Source organism: Scyliorhinus canicula, chromosome 4 (genome assembly GCF_902713615.1).
Source record: "Scyliorhinus canicula chromosome 4, sScyCan1.1, whole genome shotgun sequence".
Taxonomy (NCBI): Eukaryota; Metazoa; Chordata; class Chondrichthyes; order Carcharhiniformes; family Scyliorhinidae; genus Scyliorhinus; species Scyliorhinus canicula.
The window spans coordinates 84,014,287-84,033,882 of record NC_052149.1 but is presented as its reverse complement, the minus strand read 5'-3'; the positions used below and the strand labels follow the sequence as shown (position 1 = coordinate 84,033,882).

At 49.5% G+C, this 19,596-nt stretch overlaps 1 long non-coding RNA gene across 1 annotated transcript in view; it reads right to left on the bottom strand.

Moving 5' to 3' along the window:
- Window positions 1–10,077: 10,077 nt before the first annotated feature.
- LOC119964144 overlaps window positions 10,078–19,596 on the bottom strand; it is a 14,143-nt gene continuing 4,624 nt past the window's right edge. Inside the window, exon 3 of the long non-coding RNA XR_005460260.1 lies at window positions 10,078–10,238. This is a non-coding gene — a long non-coding RNA (uncharacterized LOC119964144). The remainder of the gene's footprint in view (window positions 10,239–19,596) is intronic.

The following is a 19,596-nucleotide window of genomic DNA, read 5'->3' as shown; positions in this document are numbered from 1 at the left end:
GCTATGGTTCGGAAGTGGACCGTGGGGGAGGGGGTCGGTGTGGGGATGGATGGAGGTGGCATTGTGTAGGAATACAAGTTTAAGGGCTTTGTTGTTGGCGCCTCTACTGTTCTCGCTGGCCAGGTACTCAGTGAGCCCAGTGGTGGTGTTGACCCTAAGGGTGTGGGAGCAGTGGCGGCAGCATTTGGGGTTGGAGGGTGCCTCGGTGTGGACACCTATATGTGATAACCATAGGTTTTCACCGGCGGGACTGGACGCCAGGTTTTCGGGGGAGGCGGCAGGCAGGGATAGAGTGCTTTGTCAATCTCTTTATCGGGGGCAAATTTGCAAAATTGGAGGACCTGGAGGAAGAGTTTGAGTTAACCAGGGGAATGGCTCTAGGTACCTGCAGGTTCAGGACTTTGTAAGGTGAGAGGTGCCGTCCTTTCCTGGGCTCCCGCCCCTGGGAATACAGGTCAAGGTGCTGTCGAGGGACAAAATAGGGGAGGGGAATGTGTCAGATGTCTATAAGGAGTTGATGGAATGGGAGGGTGCCCTGCTGGGGGACATCAAGTGCAAGTGGGAGAAGGAGCTGGGAGGGGAGTGTGGACCGAGATGTGGGCTGAGGCCTTGCGGAGGGTGAATGCATCCTCATCATGTGCAAGGCTAAGCCTCATCCAGTTCAAAGTTGTACATAGGGCGCATATGACAGGGCAAGGATGAGTTGGTTCTTTGAGGATGGGTAGAGGATAGGTGTGGGCGGTTGCGTGGGTTGGGACCACAAATCATGTCCACATGTTCTGGGCATGTCCATGATTCAGGGGGCTTTGGCAGGGGCTCTCGGACGTGATGTCTGGGGGTGAGGTGGTCTCGAGTCCAGAGGTGGCAATATTCGGGGTGTCGGAAGACCTGGGAGTCTAGCGGGTGAGAGAGGCCGATGTCTTGGACTTTGCCTCCCTGATAGCCCGGAGATAGATCTTGCCCGAAGATAGAGCTTGCTCTGATGGTGGGACTCAGAGCCTCTGAAAGCAGGGATGTGGGTAAGTGACCTGGTAGAATTCCAGTTCACAAATACCAGCTTTCCGGAAATGTTTTGAGCAGACTCAAGTATCAGTTTAATACTTAGGAAGCGGACACTGGGAAATTACAGAGTGGAATTTTATGGCCCCTCCTGATGGTGGGAATTTACAGTCCTATCGAAGTTAATGGGCTTATGAACGGCTTGCCGCATTTTCTGGCCCTGCCACGACAGTGCTGTATATTTCCACCCAAAGTATTTGGATAAGTAAGACAATTTTTATTATTGCTTTATAATGTTATTACACTTTTATGTTTCAAGTAAATATTTATATTTACAGTGTTTCCGGTTCACACACTTGTGCTCAGGCATTCTTCCAGAACATTTTCCAAGAATTTTGGTCTGGAGACGTTACAGTGTATTTGACATTCTACAAATATTAAATTAGATTTTGGGCCAAAGAGAGCGGTTAGGAGTAATCATCGAGTTAGTACTCCACTAAAATCCCAGTTACACCTCATTCAACAACTTGTAACTTTGGAAAGGGTTTGTACAGTGGGATTAATAGCATCAGAGTGCAAGTTCTCATCAATTTACATGGTTGCTTAGGGATTGCACTCATGGAAGGGGAACCCCAGAGGAGAGTATAATCACTGACAGCAACTTCTGGATTTCCAAATTATTCTGTACATGTGTGAACACCCAAAAGTTGCTATCAGTTTCAGTGGAAATGACAGTGAATGCTGAGAGTTTTGCCATCATTACCACTGCAAATTCTGGGGCATTAATTTCTAAGTCCGTAGAGTCTCCATTATTTCAATTCTTTCCTCCCCACAATTGAATAACTAAAGCAGGCTGAAGGATATCTCTACTTTTGTGGAAGGTCCCACATACCCTTCTTGGTGGGATACACAGAGGTGTCCGGCTTCCCCACATTGCAAGCAATAAGAAACTTGCAGATGGCAACCTGAACCATGACTCTAAATGGAAATTAAATCAGCAAGTTTCTGTAGTCTGATCGATGGCTCATTGGGATCCCACCTCTGATGATGGAAGTCACAACTACACTCTGGATAATTGAACATGTGTGTACCTCAAACAGAAATGTAGTTACTAACCTCAGAAGGGCAACTCCAATGTTTGTCAATGGTTCCTGACGCTGTTCACAGGATCATTTTGATTCTCCTTCCTCTTGCTTGAAATGAGTTTTAGAAAACTACTGTGAGTACCATCTATACTGGACACTCAACCATTATCTAGGTAGCATGGTGCAGAGTTTATTCCCCCCTTCCCAAACTGCACTAAAGTCTTTAATCTAAATGTAATAACGCTGACGATACCCAGGGGGACACCCTAATTGATCTCCCCGCGGGAGCCGTGGAATACGAGCTTGGGACCTTGGGACTGTCAGCCACGTTGCGGCCTTTACTTTTGTTGTTGAATTAAACCTTTTTGGATTTACCTTCTCGGGCCTCTGAGCTTTTATACTGGCGACGAGGAAAACAATGGCTGTGATCCTGGACATCCTGACTGCAGCGGAACTCCAAAGCACAAGAACAAGGTCAGGAAGAAGCCCAGAGGCCTTTGATGCAGGCATAGAAGACTGGGTGCAGTATACTGAACTGATGCGGCATTTCTTCAAGGCAAATGGTATTGTTGGAGAGGACCGGCAAAAGGTAATGCTCCTGACATTCAGTGTAATCAAGAGCCTCACCTGCTTGGCGCCTCCAGACCCAAGAACCTTTAGCAAACTAGTGGAACTTGTTACGAATCATTGCGACCCTCAGCCGTCAGTAATAACTGGGCAGATCCCTAGGGAATGGGTTATGGAATTTCTCACGAGCCTCCACAAGTTAGCCGAGCATTGTGACTTCGGCCCATCTCTCCCTGTGATGCTGAAAGATCGTTTGGTGTGTGGCATAAACAATATGGCGACTGAAAGGAACCGGGTTTGGATCTAAAAAGGGACCTAGAACTGTGACCATAGTTCCATGGACTATGATGTACACAGTTCTGGCTGGCCAACAAGCGACTTACGTGACCCAGTCACCTTTAAAACAGCATCGTGGTCAAACCCGCTGGCCAAGGACCACCACAGACCCATGAGACATCTCCGCAGAGGACAGTGCTACACTTGCAGTTGCAGGAACCACGGTGGTCAAGGCTACCAGAATCGACAGTGACTGTGTTGCCCAGACCAGGTGACTCAAGTGCCCCAAGCCATTGCTTTGCACATCGGCCCAACCGAGGAAGATGATTTCATGCAATCCCCAAAGTATCCCCAATTGGAATAACGCTCCAAATTAACGGTCACCCTTTGAACATGGAAATCAATACGGGACTGCCGCTTCAATTATTGGACAACAAACACTCCATAAGCTCCTTTTGGGGATCCAGCACCTGGGCTTGAAGATTACCAAGGCCCAGCTGGCAACATACACTGGGGACTATTGACCATCATTGGGACCACGGTGACCCTGGGTTACCCATGAAGAGCAGTTGGCCCGGCTACCACTGCTCCAAAGATGTGCAGGTTAGGAGAAATGGTCATGCTAAATTGTACTTTGGTGTCCAAAGATGAGCAGTTTAGGTGGGGTTACAGGGATCGAGCAGGGGAGTGGGCCTAGGAAGGGTCCTCATTCAGAGGGTCGGTGCGGACTCGATGGGTTGAATGGCCTCCTTCTGTATTGTATGGATACATTGGATTTTATAGAGTTAGATGCGGCATCGTCAGCACTCACAGGGGATTTGATGAGTACATCCGGCTTCCATTCGCGGTGTCATCGGCATGTGCAATTTTACAGCTGGTGATGGAAAACATCCTTCAAGGGTCCCACAGGGTGTTTGTCTACCTGGACGAGGTACGTATTACGAGAAGGAACACTGAGGAACCTCGAAGAGGACCTCCGACGGTTTCCCAACGTGGGTGTCTGCTTGAAAAGGGACAAGTGCGTCTTCCAGACGAAAGAGGTTTCGTATTTGGGATATGGTGTCGATGGGTTGTGACCGGCAGAGGGAAAGCGTCTGGGCCATCAAGGGAGCCCGACACCTGAGCATGCAATGGAGCTGAGGTCATCGCTAGGGCTTGTCAGCTATTATGGAAAGTTCATCCAGAACCTGGCTACCTTGTTGGCTCCCAGAAAAACACAGAAATGGCCATGGAAAACGCTGCAAGTGGAAGCAGCGGAAACTGCTACTGTTGAGACATTACCACCTATCAAAGCCATTCATCCTCATGTGTGACGTCTCTGCTTATGGCATTGGGCAGAATTGTCCCATCGGTGGGATGAATGGACAGAAAGGCCGGTAGCCTGTGTGTCCAGGACTTTGGCTGACGTGGAGCACCACTATGCCCATATTGTAGAGGAAGGATTGACCGTGACTTTTGCAGATAGAAACTCTCATCAGTACGTTCATGGGCGTGATTGTACATTCATCATGGACCATAAGCCCTTACTTGGCCTATTCAAGGACAGTGAAATAATATCCCCAATAGCTTCGGCCAGGATGCAATGGTGGCATTTGCTGTTGGTGATGTATGAATACACATTTGAATATCGTCCAGGCACACAGATTGCGCACATGGACACCCTTAGCCGACTCCCGCAGCTCGTAGGTCCCCCGTCTCTGCCAGTACCAGACCAAGTTGTTTTGGCAACAAACTTAATGGGCACATTACTCATCACGGCCGCAGAAATCCACACGTGGACCCACAAGGGCCCGACATGGCAGATTGCAGGAGCAATTCCCAGAGAAACTGTGGGCCTACGTGACAAAACAGCAGGAGCTCAGTGTGGAGGACAGCATCATCCTGTGGGGAATCCGCATGGTTATCCTGTGGCCAGGTCAGTGAATCATCTTGCAGAACTTGCACAGCAGACACCTGGGGGCTTCCAAAATGAAGATGTTTGCTAGGAGTTACGTGTGGTGGCCAGAGCCTGACGGTGACATTGAGCGAATGGTGTAGCAATGTGAGTCTTGCCAGGAGAACCTCAAGCTTCCTCCATCAGCCTCTCATCAACCGATGATGCCACTATCCAAAGTGGTGCTGCTGACATGTCTTCATTCTTCCTTAATCGGGACTTCCCGTCCACTGTGGTCGACAGGACTCTCAACCGTGTCCGTCCCATCTCCCTCACCTCTGCCCTCAACTCCTTTCCTCCATCCCAGAACCAGGATAGAGTCACCCTTGTCTTCACTTTTCACCCCACCAGCCTCTGCATTTAAAGAATCATCCTCCTCTAGTTCCACTAACTCCAGCATGATTCCATCACCAAATACATCTTCCCCTTACTCCCCTGTCAGCATTTCACAGGGACCATTCCCTCTGGGATACCCTGTTCTACTCCCCCATCACCCCCAACACCTCTTCCCACGGCACCTTCCCATGCAATCGTAGAAGGTGGAACACCTGCCCCTTTACCTCCTCCCTGCTCAACATCTCAGGCCCCAAACGCTCTTTTCAAGTGAAGCAGTTCTTCACGTGCACCGACTTCAATCTGGTCCATTGCATTTGCTGCTCCCAGTGTGATCTACTCCACATTGGAGAGATGAAGCGCAGACTGGGTGATCGCTTTGCAGAACACCTCTGGTCCATACGTAAGCAGGACACAGACCTTCCTGTCATTTGCTTTCAACTCACCGTCCTGCTCGCACGTCCACATGTCCCTCCTTGGCCTGCTGCAATGTTCCAGTGAAGCCCAGCGCAAACTGGAGGAGCAGCACCTCATCTGCCGATTAGTCACGTTACAGCCTTCCGGACGTAACATTGAGGTCAACAACTTCAAACTGTGATTCTCTCCTCCACCTTCACCCCATTTTTATCTCTATCAATTTATTTTTCTTTTCATTTCTTCCATTGATCTGTTTTTCCCTCACCATTGTCCCCCCCCCCCCCCCCCCTCCCCCCCCCCCCCACTCGGGCCAACTGTTCCTAGTTGCCCTTTAACACAGTGCTCACCATTGTACTGCCATTCACACATTCTAATCTCATTATGTGCCACTATCAACACCCTTATTAGCCTTGATTACCACCATTTATATTCATTTTATCTTCTGTCCTCAACATCTTTGTCTATCTCCACCTATGGCTGGCCCCCTATCCAGACCCACCACTCCACCTCCCCATTTTCTCTACCTTTGACAAAGAGCCATCCAGACTCAGAACTTTAGCTTCCCTTTTCTCTCCACAGATGCTGTCAGACCTGCTGAGATTGTCCAGTATTTTCTACTTTTGTTTCAGATTCCAGCATCTGCAGTAATTTGCTTTTATGTCCTCATGAGGCGTTGGCACTAGACCACAAGAATCTCTTTGACCATGAATGCATTCAAACCTTAACTACCAGAAAAATTATTTTAAATTTTTTTTGTAATTGTGCAAACCTGCGGGTAAATTCGACTCTTGACGTTTATTCATTTCACTGGTGACCCCTCCTACTGTCACATTGCTACGCAATCGCTTTTGCATCAGCTCTTGGTTAGTCCACAGGGGCTTTAAGTACTACCTTAAAGGCCCTCTGTTATCCCTTAACAGTTCCTTTGACAGGACCCTGACACTTCCAATCCTTATTGCTGTGCTTGCTGCCCTGCACAATTATGGCAATGGCCCAAGTTTGCAATATCTGAGGACCGGCCTTCCCTACTGCCACTGAAGGCATAGAAATGCCACAGGATGGCACAACACTGACACTTCGGAAATGCAATTTCAGCATTCATTTGTTTTCTCAAGTAGTACCGAAGTAGTGGCACTGGCAAATATTACTACCACCATTTAAAAAATTAATTAATAGGATATGGGCATCGGTGACAGGCCCAACATCCATTTTGCCCATCATTAAGTACACTTGATAAGGTGATGGTGAGCTGCCTTCTTGACAGCAAGCGGCTTGCGAAGCAATTTCAGAGAGCAGGTAAGAATCAACATGGGCAGCATGGTAGCATTGTGGTTAGCACAATTGCTTCACAGCTCCAGGGTCCCAGGTTCGATTCCCGGCTTGGGTCACTGTGTGGAGTCTGCACATTCTCCCCGTGTGTGCGTGGGTTTCCTCCGGGTGCTCCGGTTTCCTCCCACAGTCCAAAGATGTGCAGGTTAGGTGGATTGGCCATGCTAAATTGCACTTAGTGCCCAAAATTGCCCTCAGTGTTGGGTGGGGTTGCTGGGTTATGGGGATAGGGTGGAGGTGTGGACCTTGGGTAGGGTGCACTTTCCAGGAGCTGATGCAGACTCCTTGGGCCGAATGGCCTCCTTCTGCACTGTAAATTCTATAAACCACATTTATGTGGGCTTGGGATCACATATAGACCAGACCAGATAAGGACAGAAAATTTTCTACATGGGAGGACATTAATGAGTCAGTTGGATTTTAACATCAATCCAGTAGTCATATGGTCACTATCACTGATAGTGGGTTTTTAATTCCAGATTAAGTTAATAACAGAATTTAACTTGCCCAGCTGCCATGATGGGATTTAAACTCATGTCATTTTAAGTCATAATAAAGACTTTGCTGCTCACATCAATAAACAGAGGGACACACTGGTTTATCCGGTAAAGATAAGGATTGCTCATTGTCACTGCTTTCGTCTTTTTTGAAGGGGCAATTTGTAATTGAAATAATTAGAGAAAAACACCAAGGTCAAGAAAACAGTCACGTTTTTGATTATTTAAGGTCAATTTTACCCACTGCCTCTTACTGACAAAAACACAGAAAGGAAGAGAGTAAGGCAAATATTTTGGTAAGCTGCTGATTTGACCAAATAAAGAAATATGTTAGATCAGATCGTCATAGAGGTTGCTGTCATTGAGCATCATTCTCTGTTCTTGGTGTTATTAATATAAAAAGGAATCCCACATTATTAGCAGTGGCATGCCTCTGCTGTCATTGCATAAATGTCATTCAAGGATTCAACCCAGGTAACCACAAAGCTGAACTCCTTAAATAATTCACAGCAAGCTGCATCTGTAGATGTTACAACGCATTCAAAATCTTCCAGAAAAATATGAAAATGTAATCACTTCCCTTCTTTCTTCTATATTTTCTTTACGATGATGTCACAGTGAAGCAAGTAATGCACATTATTATTAGAACAGTGCATAAAATTCCTGTCATGAAGCAAATGCTGTATATTCAGGCTGTGCACCATGAGAAATGTAATATCCTCCCTTACCCTTCCCTGAGCATCCTTGAGACAGAAGATTGATTGCATTAGTCACTTTATGAGTGAAAGGCTTCCATTTGAGGATGAATGAAGATCAGACTTTCTATTATTAAAACTGTGAGCATCGAGGCCAACATGTTACTGTTCTAACTCTTAAAAGATATTGGGCGGGATTTACCAAGCAACCCGCCGTGTGTTTTTCGGCAGCGGAGTCAAACAGCCAGCGGGATCTTCTGGTCCAGCTTTTGTCAACGGGATTGCACCCTCGTTGCCAGGAACCCCAAGGTGGGTGTGTGCCATCGGTGGGACCGGGCTATCCCACCGTCGTCAACAGCCGGCAAATTCCACCCATTGGCTTAGAGATCAGGAGCAAAGTTGGTGACAAAGATTCCAAGATGGTAGACATTGTGTGGTGTGCACATTCTGAGCCACAAATGCGCTCTCTATCACAATGGTATAAGTGTTGAATGTTTCCAGGGCCTATTATTGACACATGCTTTAGGACATATTCTTATACAAATAAGGGGCTAATATTATAGCAAATAGTGTGAGAGCACAAATAACACATCCATAAAAAATTGGTTTGCCAAGTGTTATGACCCCCTGGGCGAGTGCACGGTCAATTCCAGCCCCACTTGACTCAGAGTCGCAACACAATTTAAATTAACAAATAATTCTTAGAAAAATACCTAAAGTTTTGGCCCTTGGCTGGCCAACAATTACAGTCACCAGGTTTGTAAATTTAAACACAATTAGTTTTTATTTAGAACAAGAACTACAATGAAATTTTCAGCAAAGATAATTGTTTAACTATTATAAAATTCCTAATCCTCCATTTTTACTTGCTCCCGCACCCACTACACACACGCAAGACAAACAAACAGAGGGAAACAGAGGGATGAAAGTAATAAGTATAAGGAAAAAAGAGTCTTTGTTTCAGATGGCTGTCTCAGCACATTGTCCTTCAAAGCAGGCTTTTAGGTAGAGGGCTTTCCAGCCTGTAATGGTTTTCACTGTAAATTCATTCACGTCTCTGAAGTTTCAGAAATATAGCAAGGCAGCTTTTCTGGAGAAAGAGAGAGCAGGTCTGTGTCTCCCAGGACTCAAACTAACCCTGTTTTCATTCGGTCTCTGGAAATCATTCCACTCAGGCAGGATCAAATCACCTTGTTACCGGGCAGAAAACAACCTTTTGGCCAATTCATGGGCCACCAGCCAACCAATCAAACTGAGTCCCACCCCATTTCTCGCCTGCCACAATATCAGGGTTCTGTTATTCAAAGCTAATTGCACCATGTACTATGTTGCAACTCATTGGGCGCGATTCTCCGCTCCCCACGCCGGGTGGGAGAATCGCGTGAGGGCGGGCGAATCACGAACGCCGCCCTGGCACCCCCCGCGATTCTCCCACCCCCCCAAAATGGCGTGTCGCAGAGTTGCCGTTCGCCTTTTTTCACGGCGACCGCCGATTCTCCGGCCCGAATGGGCCGAGCGGCCTGACGAACCCGACCGGTTCGCGCCGGCGCCACCACACCTGGTCGCTGCCGGCGTGAACATTGCGTGACAAGTAAGTGTGGGGCCTGTGGGGGCGGCGGGGGTTCGGAGAATCACACCCCACAAGTTTGAGAGGTGCTGTTGCAGAAACCTTGGTGGGTTGCTGCAGTGCATCTTGTACATGGTACACACTGCTGCAATTGTGTGTCAGGAACCTTGGGCGGGATTCTCCGCCCCGCCATGCCACATTTCTACCCCGACCTGCCGGTGGGATTCTCTGTTATGCAGGCCGGTCAATGGGGTTTCCCATTGTGGGGCAGCCCCACGCCGTCGGGAAACCCCCGGGCGCCGGCAAAGCGGAGAAACACGCTGGCGGAGAATCCCGCCCCGTGTGTGTCAGCAGCTCCATGAGGGTGGAGGAAGTGAATTTTTAAGGTAGGGGATGGTGTCAAGCTTCTTGAGTGTTGTTGGTGCTGCATTCTTACAGACAAATGGGGAATTTTCCGTCTAACTTTTGACTTGTACCTCGCAGAAGTGCAGAACCTGAGCTGTGTCCAGTGCTGCTTTCACTGTTTAATGTGCAGGTGTCCTGTAACATAAAAAGAAAGACTTGCATTTATATAGTGTCTTTCATAACTTTCAGATATCTCAATTTGCAGCTAATGAAGTAATATAAAATGTGCAGCTGCCAATTTGTGCACAACAAACTTCCACAAACCGCAATATGATAATGACCAGATTATGGATGGGATTCTCCGAGCCCCCGCTGGGTCGGAGAATCTCCGGGGGGTGACGGGAATCACGCCCCGCCGGTCGGGGGCCGTTGGCAGTGGCCTCCTCGACGATTCTCCGCCCCGCGATGGGCCGAGCGGCCGCCTGTTTTCGACCGGTCCCACAAGCGTAAATCAAACCTGGTCCCTACCAGTTCTACGGGCGGCCTACAGAGTCCTCGGGGGAGGGAGGGGGGGGGGGTGGGGCGTGGGGGAATCTGGCCCTGGGGAGTGCCCCCACGATGGCCTGGCCCACGATCGGTGCCCACCGAACAGCAGGCAGGCCTGTGCCGTGGGGGAACTCTTTCCCTCCGCGCCGGTTCACGTCACTCCTAAGCGCCAGTACGGTCCGCCCCGCTGGGTAGGGGAGAATCCCGCCCATGGTTTGTGCTGTTGATTGAGGGACAAATATTGGCTGGGTTACTGGAGATGACTTCTCTGCTCTTCTTCAAAATAGTGTCAGAGGATTTATTTTACCGACATCTGAGAGAGTAATCGGTGCTTTGTTTTAAAAGACAGCGAGCTGGATTCTCCACCGACGGGATTCTCCGTTGAACCGGCAGTACACCAACTCTAATAAATTTCCCGGCGGTATGGGGTGGCCACAATGGGAAATCCCATTGGCAGGTGGCGGGAACAGAAAGTCCCTCTGCCGGTGAGGGAACGCCGCCCAGGAATGGACCAGAGAACCCCGCCCAGCATCTTTGACAGTAGAGCAGTCTCTTAGTTCAGCACTGGAATGTCAGCCTTGTTTTGTGCTCAAGCCCTGGAGTGGGGCTTGAACCTGGAATCTTGTTACTCAGAAGAGATATTGCTACCAACTGAGCCACAGGGCAAGACTTTACCGTGTACTTTGAGAGTAAATAGAAATCCTGACTCCATACTTGCTGGCAACCAGACTGGGGAGATCTATGTTCCCGGAGGTGTGGTCCTAATTGACCACTTATGTGCTGGGCTGATATGTATCTGTGAATACATTCCTGCTACGTCTGCTTCACGTGATGTGTAGTGATGTCAGCAGAGTGCGCAGGCTTTGGGCAGATCACCATCTTGATTGTGTAAGCAACACCCTTAATAAACCTCTCGTCGCGTTTTATAAGAATCCAGAGTGTGGGCATCTCCATACCTTTTCTCTTTACGTAACAAAGAAATATAACATTGGCTTTCTGTGAAGGATGACGGACAGGGCTCCCAATAATAATAATAATCTGTATTATTGTTACAAGTAGGCTTACATTAACACTCAATGAAAAGCTGTGAAAAGCCCCTAGTCGCCACAGTCCGGCGCATGTTCGGGTACACTGAGGGAGAATTCTGAATTTCCAACTTACCTAGCAGCAGGTCTTTTGGGACTTGTGGGAGGAAACCGGAGGAAACCCATGCAGACATGGGGAGAACACGCAGACTCCGCACAGACAGTGCATGCCTAATAAGAAGGCGTTCATTCCTGCCAATACTCTCATGGACAGATGCATCTGCAACAAGTTGATTGGTGAAGTTGAGACAAGTAGGATTTTACCTCTTATTGGTTCTTTCACCATCCAACTGTGAGGTGACAAAGGGGTATTAGAGGGCATGGGGTCTATGAGTGGGCATGGGCTATGAGGGATGGAGAGGGCATGTCGGTTATTAGGTGGCATGGAAGGGGCATGAGGAAAAGGGGAGTATGAGGGGACTTTAAAGGGGGACATGGAGTATGAGGGGGCATGAGGAAAAGGGGAGTATTATGGGTCTTTATAGGGGGGACATGGAGTATGAGGGGGCAAGGAAGAGCATGGGGGATATGAGGGGCATGAAGAAGACATAGAACATAGAATATACAGTGCAGAAGGAGGCCATTCGGCCCATCGAGTCTGCACCGACCTACTTAAGCCCTCACTTCCACCCTATCCCCTTAACCCAATAACCCTTTTGGTCGCTATGGGCAATTTCTCATGGCCAATCCACCTAACCTGCACATCTTTGGACTGTAGGAGGAAACCGGAGCACCCGGAGGAAACCCACGCACACACAGGGAGGATGTGCAGACTCCGCACAGACAGTGACCCAGCGGGGTATCGAACCTGAGACCCTGGCGCTGTGAAGCCACATTGCTAACCACTTGTGCTACCGTGCTGCCCAAAGATTTAATAGAAATTTCAAAAAAGACCTGGAGAGTGGTTGGGCAGTGAAGGTTTGTCTATCAGCCAGTACAAATAGGTTGCTGTCTCAGTAAACTAGGTTTTCTAGCCTCCTGGCCTGACCATTTGCTGACCAGCTTTGTTGCTACAGGCCTGCTTTGGAGGTGGCAGGCTCAAATTAATTTTGCCCTGCCTCCCCAGAAAGAAAATATTATGGCGGGGCCTTTTTTGAAGGAGACAGGCCCACTAGGGTGGGAATTTTTCCAACTCAAACTCCCTGTCTTGCCCACAGAGATCTGCTTCATCACTAGCTGTATTGAAGTTTGGAAACCATTATAGAATCAAACTGCTTAAGCAAATAACCTTGAAAAGCATTTGGCAAGTGTGTACTCATCAATCAAATGAATACACAAGTGATCAATCAAAATAAAAGAAGGAATAAAGCTTTGATAAATTATTTTCAGTCTTTGTCATTGAATTAATCTTTCAAAATGGCCACTGTTCATTAAAAGACTGACAAACCTTTGTCCAACGACAGTATTTATATACTGTTGATCATGATCTCAGAATTCCCCAAATTCGGACTTCCATGTTGGTGATGTGCTGAGCACATCAGGTGGCTCTCCTCCCAATCTGACCCAAAATACTGAATATTTTGAGATTTTTGGCCCACCCAAAACTCTCCCGAACCCAGAAGGTGTGAACAGCAACGAAGTGGAAAGGAAAATGCCGGCAAATGGCAGTTCAAAGAGACGGCGAGAAGGCAGAAGTGGCAGAAATGGGCAAGAACAGCGGGCGGATGGACCAGCAGACCCACGAGGCGAGGCAGAAGCCCTGGCGGACCAGGCGACAGGACGACCGACGAGCCGAACAGCAGAACAGGAGCGGACAGCAATGTTCACCCCCTCACTGGGGGGACGGATGGAAGAGTTTCTGAAAAAACAAATTGCCTGCCATGAGGGAGGCGATTAAATTGGAGTTCCGGGTGGTGGTGAAAGAGGTGATGAAAGAAGTGGTGACGGAAGCGATGGCCTCCCTCCAGCGCACGGTAGATGGCCTAGGGAGGAAGGTGGAAGTTCACGAAAAGATGATCCTGGACCTGGAAAAGGCATCATTGGTTCAGATCGACAGGATTGTGGCCCTCTAGGCTGAGATGAAGAGGTTGGTGGTGGCCCAGGGGAACATCAAGGGAAAGATCGAGGACCAGGAAAACAGGTCCAGATGACAAAATGTCCACATCGTGGGCCTGCCAGAGGGCATTGAGGGAAGGGACTCAACGGACTACATCACCAAGTGCTGGGCAACCTAGTCGGGAGGACAGCTTCCCAAGCCCCCCAGAACTCGACAGGGCACAGAGGTCACTCCAGTCAAAACCCAAAACTGGGGAGCAGCCGAGAGTGATCATCATGAAGTTGCACCGGTACCAGGACTGGGAAAAGATCCTGAGGTGGACCTGACAGACAAAGTCATGCACATGGGAAGGGCACAGAATTAGAGTTTACCAAGACACATTGGTGAGGACCTTGCAAAATAGAGGTCCGGGTTCAACAGGGCAAAATCGGAGCTCTACAAGAACGGGGTGAGGTTCGGCATGTTGTTTCCAGCCAGACTCTGGGTAACGTACCGGGGAAAGAGCACTAATTCAGCACCCCAGCGGAGGCCGACGAGTTTGTGAAAACTAATAATTTGGAAGGGAACAAATGTGGCAGCGGTGAGGGCAGCGGAAAGAAAGACTGAAAACGGAGGACGAGATGGGACCAAGAACTATTATGTGGACTGTGTTTGAGCAAAACTGTGCTGCCTCGTTCTCGGTTTAAAGAGAGGGAAGGGAGCGAGGATAGGGGAAGCAGGTGAGGGAGTGAGGAGGGGAAGGGAGACAGAATAGAGACAGGGCTATATCAGCCCAGGGAGGGGAGCCACCATACTAGCAGGGAGGGCTAGCATGAGAAGGCAGGCAGTAAGGGGGGCCGCAGCACACCTCTCAGCGGATAGGGAGTGCCTGGTCAAAGGGGGGGACAGGGCAGAAGGAGGGAAGAATACAGGGGGGACAGGAATGGGGGGACAGGGAGGTGGGGGGATTGGATAACTGACAGAACAGAAAGGGGGCAGAAAGATAGGAAAGGGTTGGCAGCGAGACAGACACATGTCTCGGCGCGCAAGGAACAGGCTGTGAAATCAAGGAGGCACCGCGAGCAGCCACCTGGGACAGTCCCTGAACAAAAGGATACCCTGGAGCGCAGGGACCCGACCACATGGTGAGAGCGGCGGCCATGGCCATTTTGGATGGCCCCATAACAAAGGGAACCCCCAGAGTGCTGGGGCTCATCCACCAGATAAGTAAGGTTGATCCCGCAAAAACGTGGGGGTCATGGACCTTCTGGCCAACAACATCGCAGGCCATAGGCGACTACATGAGTAACAACCGGACCGGGGAGGTCGCACCCTCCACATTCTGGGAAGCACTGAAAACTGTGATCTTGGAGGAAATTATAGCTTACAAGGCAGGTAGAGATAGGGAAAAGAGGGCGACCAGGCAACAGCTGATCAACTCCATTCTGGAGGTTGACAGATAGTACTCCGAGGCCCCGTAGAGTTGCTGGTGGAGAGGAAAAGCTACAAATGGACTTTCACATGCTATCGGGTGGGGTGCCTGGCGAGTGTGAGGGGGGTGGGGGGGGGGATAAGGGGGTATTCCAGGGAGCCCCTTACAGTGAGTTGGGGTTTGGTGGGTGGCTCGGGGGTCGCGTCAGGGGCTTGAGAGATTGGGAACCATTTAAAAATGGCGTCCTGATCTCTCTCTGCACTGAGGATTTTCAGCGAGTTCGACTCCTCAGAGCAGGAAATGGGACTATGAGCGGCCTTGGCCTGTGTTCCCTGCTGAAGCCCACATCTAACCAGGGTGGATAGTGTGTTTCACGGCTCTATGAGCACCAGGAAACACAAGGGTAAATGCCCTTGCTATGGGACATAGTTCCTATTCGGTTAAATCACGCCCTAAGTGTCATTAGATAGTGGTGGGGAACGTGCCAGCAGTGCTAGCGGGAAACTCCCAGCAAAATCTGCTACAAATGACACTTAGAAACTTTTCCATTCGATCGCACCCTGTGTTCTCCTCCCGGAGTTGAATTAAACCAGTTTTACAATCCCCTTGGCCCAACGTGAGATCCATCACATCAGGGCCAATATTCTAGAGGCCACAAGCCCCCCTCGTCCATGTGGTTCCCAGATTTGCGGACTGGAGAATCATGGGAGGGCGGAGCATAGGACGCCAGGCCCGACAAATAGATGCAGATGGGCCATTTCGACCCATTTACATTTATTTCCATGCTACCGCTGGGTTACAGTATGGAACTCGTTCACACCGCTAGCGGGGGTCACAGCATCGCGTTCGGGTTGGCGCTCTGCGCCAATCCCTGCTTTGCCCCGACACCGGGTTCTCCGTCCCATCAGGGAACGCATTCCGGGCATCGCGGGACAGAGAATTGAGCCCTGTACATTTTCAAAGAGCAGTTAGATATAGCCCTTGGGGAAGCGGATCAAAGGATATGGGGGAAAGGCGGGTTAGGCTATTGAGTTGGATGATCAGCAATGATCATAATGAATGGTGAAGCAGGTTGAAAGGACGGAATAGGCTCTTCCTGCTCCTTGTTTCTGTTTCTGTTTCTGAAATAGCATCATATAATATGTAGAACACAGGAAAATGCTCTTTTAGAAGTTAGTGCCTGATAATCGGCACTGTATATAAAATCTATATACCTATTCCTACAGTTGTGCAAAGTAAAAAGCTGTATGAAGATAGATCAAAATTTTATTTTAATTCACACTGCAGTTGTCCACAGGTCAGTAATTTCCTTTTCAAAAGACTCATAGAATGATGGAATATAACAAATAAGAATCCTTTGGATGTGCAGACTAGTCATATGTAACCTGAGACAATTAAGAATAAAACTCCTGCTGCTTTGGTAATGAATTTTTACTCGTGCGCCAGAGATTTTGGCAAATTGTCAGCATTAATTGCAAAGAAATTGCACCAACATGAGTAATTCAGAATAAATGTGCGGTCCTTGTCTACAACAGGTCTGCTTTGGTGCATAACGTATCCTTAAATTGTATTGCGTTTAGCTCTATGTGGGACAATAAATGTTTCAGCCAGAGTCATGACACATCCTGTGCTAAATAATGAGGCATTAATGACATGACATAGGAATAGTTTAAAATTATTTATGATGGCTGAAATTTGGAATAATTATACAGCAATTAACAAAAAGTGACCAAACCTGAACAGGAAACAAAGTTTTGATTTTTTTTTTAAAGGCTGATAACTGAATCTGAATAAGCTTTGCTTATTTTCATTTGTTCTCTGGGTGCTAGTGACACTGGGAAGGTTATATTTATTGACCATCTCTACCTGTTGTTAGAAAAAAACCTCAATCCAACCATTTACACATAGCCATTTTTAAAAATAGGTAAGAATAGAACATATAGAAGTACATTCTTGTATTCCTGATAATGCCACTGAACTATTAGAATATTCTGGAAGAATGACTGGAAAGCTATGAAAGAGAAGTTAGTCTGTGTTGATCTAGCCAATCTGCAATAGGATTGTACATAACACTGTACATGCAGTGAAACGCTAGGGGCTTTTCACAGTGACTTCATTGCAGTGTTAATGTAAGCCTACTTGTGACAATGAAAGATTATTATTATTAAATTGCAGCAGAGCAACAGGCCATTCAGTTCAACTTGTCCACGTCAGTGTTTATACAACACACAAGCCTTCTTCCATTCGTTTTAATCTAATCCTATCAGGATATCCTTCTATTTCTTTGCTTTCATGTTCTAACCTAGCTTCCCTGAAATGTATCTGTGCTATTCACCTCAATCGTTTCATGTGGTAGCTGTACACACACACTAAATTGTTTGCTCAGAATTCCTACTGTAAGTCCATCCATACTCTCACTCGTCAGCTGATACAATGCAACACACTGGCTGACACAGTGGTGTCAATGGCCACTCTGCACGTCCATACACAGACTCACAAACACATGGATTTGGACTTTAAACTGCAAAAATGGATGACAGTGGGTGGGGCACATGAAATTGCTTGGGGTGGTGTTGGTTAGGGCCCCCAATGTCATCACATGTGCCCAAACTAATGAGCAACAGTTAGGAAGCCGTCTCACCCCCTCTTGTCTTGTCACTGCACCCTTGAGCTCATCTCCAGCAGTCACCACACCAAACGGACTGCTGGAACTGACTCTCCATGAGGGTCCCCAGACTCTCTGTGCAGGAGGCCATCTCCAGCAGTCACCACACCAAACGGACTGCTGGAACTGACTCTCCATGAGGGTCCCCAGACTCTCTGTGCAGGAGGCCATCTCCAGCAGTCACCACACCAAACGGACTACTGGAACTGACTGTCCATCAGGGTCCCCAGACTCTCTGTGCAGGAGGCCATCTCCAGCAGTCACCACACCAAACGGACTGCTGGAACTGACTCTCCATGAGGGTCCCCAGACTCTCTGTGCAGGAGGCCATCTCCAGCAGTCACCACACCAAACAGACTGCTGGAACTGACTCTCCATGAGGGTCCCCAGACTCTCTGTGGAGGAGGCCATCTGTACAGATGAAAGGAGATCATAGCACTCATGACCTGTAGGACTCCTCCACTGTCCGGGCCTGGGCACAGATGCTGGGGCGTGGGTGGGGGAGTATGGTCAGTTGTTGGCGCGGTTCTGGGGTGGGGAGGGTGGTCACTTGTTGCTGGACGCTGGGGCAGTGGGTGGCGGTGTGGTCAATTGTTGCTGGATCCTGGGGGTGATGGGTGGGGGGGTGTGGTCAGTTGTTGCTGGATCCTGGGGGTGATGGGTGGGGGGTGTGGTCAGTTGTTGCTGGTGCTGGAGCAGTGGGTGGGGGTGTGGCCAGTTGTTGCTGGATCCTGGGGGTGATGGGTGGGGGGTGTGGTCAGTTGTTGCTGGATCCTGGGGGTGATGGGTGGGGGGTGTGGTCAGTTGTTGCTGGTGCTGGGGCAGTGGGTGGGGTGTGGTCAGTTGTTGCTGAATGCTGGGGATGGTGGGAGGGGGTGTGCTCAGTTGATGCTGGACGCTGGGGGTGGTGGGTGGGGGTGTGGTTAGTTGTTGCTGGGGGTGGTGGGTGGGGGTGTGGTCAGTTGTTGCTGGATGCTGGGGGTGATGGGTGGGGGTGTGGTCAGTTAGTGCTGGGAGTGGTGGGTGGGGGTGGGGGTGTGGTCAGTTTTTGCTGGACGCTGGGGGTGGGGGTGTGGTCAGTTGATGCTGGGTGTTGGGGGTGGCGGGTGGGGGTGTGGTCAGTTGCTGGGTGCTGGGGATGCTGTGTGGGGTGTGGTCAGTTGATGCTGGGTGCTGGGGTGGTGGGTGGGGGTGTGGTCAGTTGTTGCTGGGGGCGGTGGGTGGCAGTGCAGGGTGGTCACTTTTTGCTGGATGCTGGGAGTGGGGGGTGGGGATGTGGTCAGTTGATGCTGGGGTTGTGGGTGGGGGTGTGGTCAGTTGATGCTGGATGCTGGGGGTGGTGGGTGGGGATTGGTCAGTTGATGCTGGGGGTGGGGGGTGGGGGTGTGGTCAGTTGTTGCTGGGGGTGGTGGGTGGGGGTGGGGGGGTGGTCAGTTGTTGCTGGATGTTGGGGATGGTGCGTGGGGATTGGTCAGTTGTTGCTGGGGGTGGGGGTGTGGTCAGTTGTTGCTGGGGTTGGTGGGTGGGGGTGGGGGGTGGTCAGTTGTTGCTGGATGGTGGGCTTGGTGGGTGGGGGTGTGGTCAGTTGTTGCTGGGGTGGTGGGTGGAGTTGTGGTCAGTTGTTGCTGGGGTGGTGGGTGGGGGGTGTGGTCAGTTGATGCTGGGGGTGGTGGGTGGGGTTGTGGTCAGTTGTTGCTGGGGTGGTGGGTGGGGTTGTGGTCAGTTGTTGCTGGAGGCTGCAGCAGTGGGTGGGGGGTGTGGTCAGTTGTTGCTGGGGGTGGTGGGTGGGGTTGTGGTCAGTTGATGCTGGGGGTGTTGGGTGGTGGTGTGGTCAGTTGTTGCTGGGGCGG